An 8,695-nucleotide genomic window follows, 5' to 3' on the forward strand; every position below is an offset into this window, starting at 1 on the left:
TAACACAACAGAGTTGAAGTCTCGGTTGTCTAGAGCTTCCGGCCTCGCGGTGTCAGCATCGGCGCTGACGGTGTCGTTGCTGTGCGCAAAAAATCACGTGACATGGCTGTGTGCCGACTGGTCGTCGGGCTGTGTGCCGTCACGAGAAAACGATATGGCCGAGTCGCCAGGGGTTGCAAACGCTGGTTTCGCCTTTGAGATAGAGTTTCAGAACTAAATCCAGATATCCAAGACCTTTGGATCTCATCACTCGGCACCAGACCACGCAGGCACATACGCCCAGCTTGATTATAGAGGAGCTTTATATTTACATCAGGTGACTTTTCATATAGGGTTGAAGCTTATGCCTCTATGCTAATGAAACTGTGTGGAGCAATATAAATGGTTAGCGATTAAGAAAGTAGCAAAGGGCATGTACTCCATCACGGTAAGAAATCTTTGTTGAAGATTGTACATAATTTCTCGCAGCTATCCTACCAGAAATTTTCCATTGTATGTTTTCTGTATTTTTTTCTTTCATTTTGTAGGAATTTCTGTTTGGAACTAAGAAACATATTTATGAATTTGACAGAAATTATCTGATTACGCTATGCTTTCGGTTTTTTACTTTTCCGTGAGGTTGCTGGATTTTCTATTTACAGCTCACAGAAAATGTCTGCGACGTACATTCGTTTCATTTTTTGCTACTTGGACATGTTTTACTGCCTGTAGGAAACTCTGAAAGATTACTTCTCGATTTCTCGATGTCGATTTCTTTACATTTAGCAGCATTTTAAAGATGACTGCTTACTATTCTGATACGTCTGTGTGCTATTTTCGTATATGAGTGAGACGGCAGGCAACAGGGGGCCACAGCTACAAACTTTTATTTTTTTTGTGTGTGGCGGGGGCGGGGGGGGGGGGGGGGGGGCGCAGACCTTAATGTAGCGCCATTTTTGGCCTTGCTGGCATCAAAACTATGACTCCAGCGTTCTTCGGACAGAACCTTGGGAATACCATAACATTTTGCTCCCCGTTTAGAATGCATCTTCTATTCAAGTAAGAATCAGTTTGCGATAGGAAATTGAAGGGACGACATATGTACATACACCCGGCTAGTTTAACTATACCACGTCAAAATGACTGCTCGGCGCTGCTGCGCCGGAAGACGTAAGAGATGACAAGGCAAGCTAGGGAAAGGGCGTGTTCTCAATTTTCGCTCCTGCAATGAGCGTCGTCCGCTTCGCTGTCCTGGTTAGTGCGAAGCAAACCCTGCTTCAATCGGCTGTTTTGCGTCGGAACACCAAGAAGCGGCTGCTATTTGTTCTTATTCACTTCATATATGCCAAAAACATCTCTAAAAATACACACTTTGCAATAAACAACTGAGAGCGCCCAATAACTATATGCAGTCGTTACTTTCGGAAAAAAATAATTGTCGAGGACATTAAAATAGATATATTCATTTCAAAAGAAAGCGCCTCGTGACAGTGCTATAAAAAATGGAACCGGGGACAACAGTAGTACCTTCAACGTTACAAGTTTGCACCGATCAATGCCAAAAACACAATCACATAGAACGAGAGCTCTTAGAAACCGGACGTGAAACATGATTCGATGCATTGCTCCCAAGTAGATGACACTTACTCGACCAGCATGATTCCGCAGCCACAATTGTTTCCTCTCCCGCTGTGCAGGCGACACTCGCGCGGTACTGTCGAAAAAGTGGCCGGGTGTACCTTCACGTGTATGCTTTCCAGCCAAAGCTTCGGCTGGAAAACGGATAATTGCTGTGTTGTTTTTTTCGTGAACGTGTTTCGCTAATTGGACTAGAAAAGTATTGCCTGCATGGGAACGAAAATTTCTTTAAAATGCCTGTAATTTGACACTCATTTCTTACAGTGTATGTACCCTAAAGAGGACCCGCAGGGGTATAATCGGCGTCATACTCCTTAAAGGGAATCTTAACTGCAACCCTCTATTTAATGTTACATTAAAGCATACATACATACGCTAAGAGTTAGACATGCTGGGCACACTAGCGACATCGCCAACATGTCTGATCCAGCAGTCATAGCACTGCTCTCTCTTCCTGCTCTTGGTATGCGGCTTCATCTGAACACATATTTTCGCAAATGACAAACACGGTATGAGAACCGACTAAATGTGGAAAGATTACCGTCAGTTTACACTAATGGGTTTGAATAAAGGCAGTAAGCTGCAGCGTCTGTGTACATGTAGGATACGGCGCAGTATGGATTAGCACTGTGTTTCTGCTGTGCGGAGCATACAAACTGCTTATGAGTGCCATCAGCCAGACCTTCGATCACCTAATGCCATGCCGTCCCGAATGTGCTTTCCAGATCCAATCCAGCAATCACAACCCACAGCCCTTTCCACTCTGCCCAGCCCGTGTCCTGCCGCCTCCAAAGTCCAGCTTTCTTGGACGTAGCTTTTACGTTCAAGGCAACTGGAAAATAGTGCAGATACTGGTATGCACATGTTCCTGGCAGTGAGTTAGTCTTCCCCTGCGTTGGAAAATCTTCCTTAAATATTGTTCAAGGCTCGCACTGAGTGGGTAAAGCTGTCACAGAAAACCAACGGTTGCTAAGGAACAATCCCACGCTATACGAAGAAATTTCATTCATAAAAGAAGTCTACCCGTTGACAAAATGAGGTTGTAAAATTTTTCTGGTATGCACCTCTTTCTTGTCCTCTCTGTCCCTTACCCTGTCCGGGATTTCACAATTTCCACTATTTCCTTATTTGCTAGCTAAGGCTTCAGGCGGACCGAATAAGTATATTTCCAGTATGTGACGGGCAACGATCACGCATTAAATTAAAAGTAAGAACATTGAAAGCATTGGCTGCACCAGTTTCTAAGCATCATTGATGCACTACATCTAAAAAGAGCAATAAAAGCCTATATTAGAGACATCCCGCTCGACATAAGTAAATCTGGAACTCAAAGGGGCGATATAAAGTTTTGCTTGGTGCGAAGGCACGTGTGATAAGTGAGCTGACGCCTGCGTCACACAAGCTCTTAACGAAATAAATAGAATGGCCATTCTACGCTAGCAGAGCAAGATTTTCTATTCACCATTGTCGAGCCCTTAGAGATAGAATTGTTTTTGCGCTGTTATTGCGCAACCTAGCTCTTGGCAAAAAAAAAAAAAACAAACAAAAAAAAAAAAACAAAAACGTTTTTCGTGCAGTGGCCACCGTTTTCAGAGTCCAAACGGCAGTAAACCTAGCCGAACATAACTTCTAAAAAATTGAATTTTTTCACGCATTACTAAATATTCCTTATTTTCAAGACATTATTCTTTCAATCACAGTATAAGTGAATTTGCTTTATTTCTCCTAAAATATAAAAAGCTGAGCGACGTACGAAACTAGGCTATATTTACAATTTTTAACCAAATTTCACATTTTTCAGTCGTCTTTCCAACTGTCTTCACTCATAGCCCAGGAGGCAAAGAAACCAATAAATTTTAACTTTTTTTTTTTTTTTCAAAACTAAAGAACCGTGAGCAGTGTCAAAGACAACATGCTAAAGTATATAATATCGAGTTGATTTTCGCCTATTATTCAGCAGTCGTTTCCGAAAATAATACTCATGCAGTAGTACCTATGAAAGTAGTACCTGTGCAGTGCAATTCAATTATATTTATTTACGAAAGTTTGCCCGAAACACATTGTTTAGCAAAAAAAAAAAGTATTTCGGAATTTTCTCACTAAAGATAAAGCTGATTTAACACAACTTCTAGACTTGCCATTTTTGTACTGACAGTGTTACTCGTACTTGACCACGAGTTCTGGTATCACTGGTACCGGCTCGCCCGCCATTGCTTCTTCTTGCTCTTCACTGCCGTGCAAGCTGAGCCACCTGCAAGCGTTAACTTCATCAGCGCTGTACTGCCCGAATACATGGGATTGTGGGCTCACACACCGCCAGCTTTGCCAATGCAGACATATAGTCACTAGATATGTGGAAAAGGACCGGGACATTCAAGCTGTTCGTCTCGCCCCTGAAAAAAAAAAAAATAAAAAAAAAACGTACACTTAAATAAGATGCAACTGTTGTATATTTCCACTTGAGCGATACCGGTAAGCTGCTAGTCAAAATCTGCGAGTGCTTGCCAAAAGCACTTTATCCCAATCTTATTATCCTTGTTGTTTCCTTTTCATGGTCCGAATCTGCGGTTACTATCTGTCCTAAGTAGGCATATCAGCGTACTACATAAAATGCTTCGCTACCTAACGTAAACTGCTGTTCCTTCCCGAGGCTGTTGAACATTACCTCACTCTTCTGCATATTGATTTTCAATCCTACCTTTCTACGTTTCCTGTCTAGGTCATCAATCATTATTGCAGTTCATCCCCAGTTGATTTAAAGGTAAATAAACAGGCTAAAATATGAAACCTCTACTTAGCGTGGGACGGGAGATCCCAAAACTCAGCTGATATTTACACTTGTGGATAATTTAAGCGATTGCGGGAGGGGTGCGAATCCATGACTTCGGTTTGAGAAGTGGGCCTAGAGCTAAGCAGGGGAGCCTCAAACTGAGGTGAGTGCAAGCACGGGTGAAAGTGTATCCGTGGGGATTCAGCGTTGGCCGTGTCGGCATATCCAGATGCTGCATCAAGCAGTGGAGGTGATGCGTGAGGTGAGGGATCGAGAGTGAGCTGTAGCCGGGTACAGATAAGCAGTCGACGGAAGGGGGAGAGGCGGAGTATTAGCTTGCGACGTTTCGGGCACACCCGAATCACACCGGTACAGTGGGCGACGGCGTGTTTTAGCCAAACGATGGCTAGACGAACGTCGCGGTGAAAAATATGAATTAATCTGGATTTTTCTGCAATAGTGGAATACTTTTTTTTTAAATCCCCACCTCGCAAAAATCTTTTTTAACTGTACAATCAGTTCTGCGCCCATATATTTGTCTCATCGCATGGTACGATCACCCGCGCGCTATGCTTGTGGAAAAATATATTAGGGTTATGATAAATGCCTCCACTATACGCCCATTGTCCCTCTTCATTTTACTAAACTCTTATTTACGTCTTACACTAGACCCGCTACTTAATGTGTAATATACGGCTTATGCTAACGCATGTATTTGGAAAATCACTAGTTACACGAAGCCAAACTCTAGGAGGCAATAAAAGCGAAAACAAATACGCATACCTATACAAAGGGCACAAGAGCCGAAGCAGCAAATCAATTTTGGGCTTTAGCTCCTTTACCCAGGATCTAGTTGCCAGTCGGTATTCCTGTTTGCAACATTCTCAGAGTCGTTGGGTGACATCGCAACCCCTGAAAAAAAAAAAAAGATGTCTTTTAGACATTATACTGGCACCACAAACAAAAGAAACCAGCCATTTACATAAAGATTTAGAAAGAATCACTGCGCATTTTTAGGCGAAAGGAAGGTCGCCGTGCGGGGCACAAGCCGCTTCTGCTCATGCGCTGTGACCATGACAACCTGCTGCGCCGTTCCCCAAGGGCTCCCCGCAGCGCTCGCTACACAGAAGAGGTGGAGGAGGGTAGTGGCATCCCAGCAAATGCGCGCGCCGGTGCGGTGAGGAGCAGAAGGGTTAGTTTCCGTACTGCACATGCGCGTCATCGCGCAGAGCTGACCGAGTGGAGCAGGAAAGCGTCTGCCGGCATCGCATGCGCAGGACATGAAAGTCGGTTTTACCTGCAAAGGAGTAATTTCTACCACCTGGGGATCTTAAACATGCAATGATATCGCACAACGTCCGAACTCCTCTCCGTTTCGCCTCCATCGAAACGCAGCTGCCGGCGGTCGGCTTCGTAGCCGGCTACTCTGGTTCCCCAGCCGCTTTCGCTTCACACTTAGTTCAGCAACATTCAGCCCCTCTAATTTTTTTTCTGGTATGAACTAGCTTGCATCTCTAGCCAAAGCAAACAACAGGCTCGAGCGGGAACAGAACGTCGTGCCGGAGGCGAACCTGCATTCAAACACGAAAAACGCGAAACGCAGAACCGACCTTTTTAACAGTCTGGTTCGGCACTAAAGTCTCTTCTATTGTCCTATTCATGCCGTGGCTGAAAGTAGCTTTCCGAAGGACGTACTGAACGCTACACAAATATCATAAGAGTAGCAATTGCAAACTAGATTGCACATAATCATCATACTGTTTGTTTATGATTAGCAAAGTACGCGAGACAGACGAATAAATGCAACTAAGTACGAGTTAAACCAAATTAATCTAGAACTCATATTTATTCAGATATTTCTCTCACAGCAGTGCGATATATAAGGACAGGTTCCTCACATCCTAACGCGACACGTCACGACAGAGACTGTAAACGTTATTTTGTTCTTTTGTTGCCCGCGTTCTCCTCGTTGAGAGGGTCAAGTCTCCCACTACAAAAGCTCTTTATCATGCAGAGTTCACTAGCTGGATCCATTCCAGTGAGAGCAGGACAGCACAGTTTTCAATGGGCGAAAGTAGGATTGAAGGTCGTGCGTATCTTCGGCCGGCCCGCGTGGCAAGATGCAGTGAAGATCCCTGTAGCGTGGGAATTAGGTAGGTATGGCCTGCTGGATACCATTTCTGCAGAAGGCTAACGAGTTTTCATGTATTGGCTTGCACGGGACACAGAACGATGGCTTCCTTTCACGACACTTATTTATGTGTTGCAGGTAGCCTCAGAGGTCCCAGGACCTGGTATTGCAGAATTTCCGTGTGCTGGTTGTGTACAATGTAGGACGGCGGCTCAGGGTTGTCATCTTGTGTTGAATTTGTTCTCTGTCTTGGGGCCTGGTGAACGCTCGCTCCAGGCCCCTGATGATGATTTCCGGGGAGGCATTCATGACTAAGGGTGCTCACCAGTTTGTCGTGAGAATTTGGAGCCATGAGTATCTGAGATCTGGGGTGGGGCAAGTATGCGTTGTGTTTGTTGGTACCACAGGCGGCCTGAGAGTCCGTTAAGATGCACGTGGTATCTTTTGTGCTAGAGGACTTCTACCGTTGTGACCACCTCTTCAGCTTCCAGTGTATTCACAGTTCGGATGGAGCCTGCATAATCACTGTCTGTATAAATGATCGACCGCAATGATTGCAGCAAGATAGGTGAAAGGGTTTCAACAAGCTTCCGTGCATCCGTCTGTCATGGTTATTGCTTGCAGCATTTTCAAGCCTGTACTCGAGCGTGCAATTGGCGTTTGAAGTTTTCCGCACCCGTGTTCTTGGCAGTGGGGCAAATTGAATGTGCTTACTGGTTAGGAGGGGGCGATAGGCTACTGACTGTACTGGTAGTGCGGTCGTCGGTCACGGTATCAAACAGGATTTCCTGCAAGCGGAGGTTTTGAAGAAAATGTTTGCCATTTGTCTTATTGCTTACAGCCCTACAGTAAGCATTTACATTTACCTGAGTGTAGATAGGACAAAAAATCTATCATGCCATTATTTGCCCCTATTTTACGAAACGAATAAAAGTCATTGCAAAGCGGCCCATTTATACTGCAGGATACCACAATGTTAAGCACATAAGCTACATGTTGCATGAAAAGCTTAGAGACCTCATGTTCCGAGCCCCATGGCAACCAGACGCTTTTTCTTACGATAGAGATTTCCAGGTGGACTTTAAGAAGTTTTATTAATTAGCCCTAAAGTTCTTTAAGAGGGCAACTCTATCTGCGACGCCCCCCGAGTCAGCGCCAGTACAGCAGCGAGGACGTTAAGCGGTTAGGTGGGAAAAAAGCGCAGTGACGAAATTTCATGACATGCAGGTCTCGTGATGAGGCATAGGAAGTACTTAAGAATAGAACGCAGGTGAGTACCTCAAGACGGTCTCATCAAATTACAGGAAAAATAGCAGATGGATGCGTACAGGTGCCAAATAATACGTTTCACAGAGGGGGTAATGTCGCTAGATGAGTGCGACCATAGAAGGAACACGGCTTCAGCGCGGTGCCGTGTGTACTGGCAGGAAGGCTAGACACGTCTTCCGCTCTTAAGGGAGTACCGTGGGCGAAAATGGCTTTAGATAAGTGTTGACTGCCTTGCTCAACGTCTTCGGGTTTTAGGGGTAAGCCACGTCCAGTGTTGTAAGAGGAAACAAAAACCAGAAGAAACAAAACTTTTGCGACATTCAAGCACTTGAAGCATAACAATAAAATATACGTGTGCCAATTGTTCCGCCAAACAGTGTTAGGCGCCTTACGGAAGAGATGAAGCATTGTCGTCACCCGTTACGAAATAGCATTTTTTTTTTTTTGGGGGGGGGGGGGGGGGCGGCACTAAATTTTGTTCCTAAATGGAGTACCATTCATTACAGTGAGGGGCATAGTCATTGCGTGTGTCGGAACACAGTTTTCACTTTAGTCCGGAAGAAATCATTACGCCTAGAGTTGCTTTAAACAGAATGAAACCTTTCGCGTGAAACGCAACTTGTAAGCCGACATTTAAATGGCATGCTCAAGAAACTGAAACCGTTTTCCCTCCAGAACACCGCGGAGTAAGCCCTTGGGCTGAAACTGAAGTGTTCTTATAGAATACGGTGGACACCCACGTCGTTTGCATCTCAGAAACCAGGTCGGGACCTTAAGTAGCCGCCGACAGAATCAGCAGAAGCAACAGGAACGTTCCAAGACTCGCTTTTCACCAGTGTCCACTGCTTCGCATTCTCAGGCGTGTGCTATAAATCGTCGCCAAGCTAGGGCAGTTTTTCGGCGTAACT

Source organism: Amblyomma maculatum, chromosome 7 (genome assembly GCF_055883805.1).
Source record: "Amblyomma maculatum isolate TAMU_Amacu chromosome 7, ASM5588380v1, whole genome shotgun sequence".
Taxonomy (NCBI): domain Eukaryota; kingdom Metazoa; phylum Arthropoda; class Arachnida; order Ixodida; family Ixodidae; genus Amblyomma; species Amblyomma maculatum.